Below are 4,773 nucleotides of genomic sequence, written 5' to 3'. Positions count from 1 at the left end.
AACGGACCTGTGAGCCTTATTTTAGTTTAGCAAATTTAGTTTTAGGTTCTGGGCTATGCCCAGTGGCGTTGTTGGTTTTGTTAATTATATTACTTTGGGCTCCTCTTACCCACCCTCATATACCTCGCTCGCCACACTAAGTCACACACACGCTGTGGGATGACGTACAGAAAACAAGTGTCCAATAGGAACTTTGTTTTCTGCCAAACACATGCGCTCCATCCATTCTGATTGGCCCAAACTTTGCCAAAGAGTGTAGTGAGTCAAGATGGTCAACTACTCTGGGCGTCTGTGTTTATAACAATTGAAAAAGCTGCTCTAAGTTACTAAATTATGCATCTTGGTCTCTACCTTGGCTTCCCTAGAATCATTTGGATGATTTCAGACCTGGAATTGCCTATCTCTACTGAACAATAAGTAAAAGGTAGCTTTTAACAAAAACAAAAAACAAAAACAAAAAAAAACACCTTCTTAACATCAGAAGGTGGAACAGAGCATTTAGATTTTTGGAGATGTAGCCAGATAATAAAAGGTTTCTCAAACATTTGTGAATGAAACAAGGAGATTGTAACATGGCTTAAAGCTCACAGGAGTCCATTTTGTGTAATATAAAACCTTTAAGTGGTTTTTATATATGCAGTAGAAATCTGGCCAATTTCTGATTTTGGAATTATTGAATGACTGAGATTTTGCATAAATCCATTTTGATTTTGTGGTCCATCCATTTTGTTTGGCCCAAACTTTGCCAAAGAGTGTAGTGAGTCAAGGTGGTCAACTGCTCTGAGCGCCTGCGTTCATAACAATTGAAAAAGCCGTTCTAAGTTACTAAATTATGCATTTTGGTCTGCATAATTTCACATCCCTTGCTCTTTTTTTCAGGTTTATTTCAGTTCAAATATCCAAATCCAAATGTACTAAACACCATGGAAATGCATGAAAGTGACATGGCTCTGTGCCCTGGACCTGACATGAGCTGTTTATATGACTGGTACCAGTAAAGTCACGTGGCCATTGCAATTTTTTTGTTTGTTTGTTTGTTTTTTTGTTGTTTTGAGGCAATAAGGATATTTTTAGTTTACTTACAGACTTGATATTTTACACGTTTATAGCTAAGGCCCTAAATTAATAATTTTTTATGTCCAAAAAGTTGTTGCTGTGTTTGTGTTGTTACATGTATGCTGTGTGTTTTGTATGAAAGTCTGTGAATTTTATTTTATTTTGTATTTCTGGTCTTATAGCTTTTATTACAGCCATGTGACACAGCTACAGCATGCAGATTGTGAAATAACAGGTTGTACTGAAAAAAGGATGTATAACACTTCATTAGGGAGTAAAAGGAGGAAAGGAATCTCTATGTCCAAAATTCTGGACTGTCCCTTTAATGATTCAGCAGCATCCACTAACAGTATTTCCCATGACCATATCTGCTCCCATGAGGTCACGTACAGTTCCTTTACAGTACACGGCCATTACTTCAGTGTGGATTCTCAAGAGGGTTGTTGGTTGCTCCCTGTTGTTCTGCTCCAGTGGTGTGGTACAGCTCTAAACATCTGCTCTGAGGACTGATGTGAAATGAGGACAAGATACAGTGGTGACAGTGTTCATTGATTTTTAATGTGATTATAGATGACCGCTCTACTGTAATTATACAATGAAATCATGTGGGGGCTGTTGTTTACTAGTATCGCACTGTGGGGACAACAATCTGCACTCACGCTCAATTTGTGTGGGACCAGTCTCCCTTATGTCAAATCAGGTTTACATTGTTTTCTTATCTATGTTATAATGTTTCCTCATCAAAAACACATCTGGAGTTGTGTTTTGTTTCACACATACATGTTACATGCATATTTAGGCTGAGTTCTTTTCTCAGACAGAAAACACTCTGTTCCACCTTGCGATGTCATGTGGTAATACAGGAAGTGCCCCACAGACTAATAATAATGGGTTATATATACCAATATATAAAGCAGGAGTCACCAAACTTTTTTCTCTGGGGGCCACATTATCACTCCTGAATGTGATGGGGGGCTGGGGTCAGGTAGTCCGATGGAGGAATACATGCTGTTGAGCAGCCAGCCTGACTTTCACCTGCCGAATCCTATCTTCTCTCGTTTGCCCTCGCAACCTATCATACTCTATGTGGCGGGTTATGTAGTTACAACGCAGATTTGAAAACTGCTGCACCTTCTTTACATGACACTGAACAAATTAATACTCAGTCTTCCACTGTTCTTTGAAAACTCTGCTCTGTCAATACTTCATATAAACTTTACTTATAAACTTCATTTTTAATTGAAAAAACTGAAGAAAAAAATCCAACAAAATACAGGATGCAGACATGTTATTATTTGCCAAAAAATCATTTTAAAAAATAGGCCATGACAACTTCTGAGGATTACCTCATCGGGCCAGTTCAAGTGGTGGGGGGCAGAGGGGCTGGGGGGCCGGTCAAAGGGGTGTGGCGGGCTAGAGTCTGCCCACGGGCCTTAGTTTGATATAAAGAATTACTCAAATGTGTAAATGAAACAAAACACAACTCCAAGTATGTTTTTGAGGAGGTAACAGTGTTATAACATGGCTCAAAGCTCACAATTTTGTGTAATATAAGACCCTTAAAGTTCAGATAATTTAGGTTAACTTGTAGTATAGCAACCTAGAGCGAAGTTAGGCTAAATATTACTGAGCTACCCATCAGGTATTTTGAAGATTTTAATATTCAAAAATGTCAATGTTATGATTTCTGATAATGCTTTGACTACGAAGCATCTGTCTGTGTCAGTCTGAGGATAGCTATGCTGCAAATTTATCTTATCAAAATGCTTCACTCTCCTCTGTAGCCAACAGAGGGCGTCAGACACCATGCACTCAAACATGACAATGAAACCGAAAGTGTAGCAGTAACAGTATTCACCATGTTTGAATCTTTTTATTTATGACTACATTATATTTCTGTGCTTCTCTCCAGAGTTCCACAACGGAGCCCTCTAGCAGCAGTAGCAGCAGTAGCAGTAGTTGTGATGATGAAGAGGAGCTGGTGAGCGAAGGCCTCCTCTGTGCCGTGTGTTTGGACCTGTACTTGTGCCCGTACATGTGTCACCCGTGTAAACACATCTTCTGTGAGCCCTGTTTAAGGACGCTCGCCAAGAACTGCCCCTCCAACACCCCCTGCCCCCTGTGCAGGACCACCATCACGCATGTCTTCTTCCAGAAAGGTCAGAGCTCATTATCTTTATGATTATGTCTTTCCTAGGATTGTTTTTGTGCCCCCAAGATTTTATTACAGCGTTCAGGAAAATGTAATGATTTTTAAATTTCTCTGACTAGTAACTCTAGTCCACCAGCCATTTCCACTGATTTCCTCTGGTATTTTTATTACAATATATGTTTATGTACAGTTGATATGACCATGGAAATGAGTGTGAGTCTGTTCACATCTATTCTCAATCATGTAAGAAATGACCTGATCAATTTAAAGGACCGTCCATAATTAGACTTCCCAAGCGGCCCTATTGTATTCTCATAGATCACCACTAGAGGCTGGCTGATGTTACTGCTGTCTGACGGGTGAACCTGAACAAAGGTCAGGTGAGGGGAGTGGGGAGTGAGGAGTCTCCTGGTGAAAAAATCTAATAAACTTACAGATGGAGGCTTTAAAGCTTGACTGTAACAAATCAGAGACTCAGTCCAGTGCATACAGCACAGGGGTTTGACTGTGCCAGGCTACGACTAAACCACTAGAAGCTCTAAAAATGTAGTTCACTGATCAGTATATGTAACAATAACTGGAATATCGTGAATTTAGTCAAAAATCTCACCATAATTTTGTACGTTAATAATATAGAACTCCTTTTTTAAAGATCCTATACGGGGTGTAGTGGGCGTGGTACGTGGGGTACGCCATCCAACCACTTCTCCAGATGTGAGATATAAAAAACTAACAAATATAAAAAACCTTGCAACTTAATTGTAAAACCAGAGATATTGGCAATGGTGAAAACAAACTGCATAGGCTCATGATATCTGCAGTACTATCCTGCGACATGAGGGACCAGGACTGATCCCAGGACTGAACCAGGTCTAAACAGGTCTAAACCAGGACTAAACCAGGACAAAACTAGGGCTAAACCAGGACTGAACCAGGACTAAAACCAGGTCTAAACCAGGACTAAACCAGGGCTAAACCAGGACTGAACCAGGACTAAATCAGGACTAAACCAGAAGTGAACCAGGACTGAGTGTAGGTACGGGCCCGGAGGTGCGCCCGCGTAGACTGTTGGGTGACCGCCGGTGAAAGGACTGGCACAGAGCAGCCGTCGCCCTGTTGCGCTTTATGTACACCCTGCTCCGTGGACTTGGGGTTTGCTCTCTCGCTCTCTATTTTAAGATTAGTCCTGGTTTAGTGCCTGTTTAGACCTGGTTTAGTCCTGGTTTAGTCCTGGTTCAGTCCTGGTTTAAGTTCTCCCGGTTTAGTCCTGGCCACAGATGGGTGGGATTTATGATGGCATGAATCGTGTACCCCCACTTTAAAAAATCCCCACTACACCACTGGTCCTATATTACGAAAAATTAACTCTGGTGAGCATTGATAGATGTTATAATGCTGTTACCTTGTCGAAAACATACCTGGAGTTCATTTACACATGTTTGAGTAATCCTGCTTTATTAGTCTGTCTACATCTCCAAAGCTCAAAATGTTCTGCTCCACCTTGTGATGTCATGTAGCTGTAGTTGTCAACTTAACAGATACTTTTTGGCAACTCCAAATAACTC

Source organism: Boleophthalmus pectinirostris, unplaced genomic scaffold (genome assembly GCF_026225935.1).
Source record: "Boleophthalmus pectinirostris isolate CB_2022bp ecotype Guang Dong unplaced genomic scaffold, ASM2622593v1 HiC_scaffold_4, whole genome shotgun sequence".
NCBI lineage: Eukaryota > Metazoa > Chordata > Actinopteri > Gobiiformes > Gobiidae > Boleophthalmus > Boleophthalmus pectinirostris.
The sequence above is the reverse complement of the archived record's forward strand: the minus strand, read 5'-3'. Positions refer to the sequence as shown.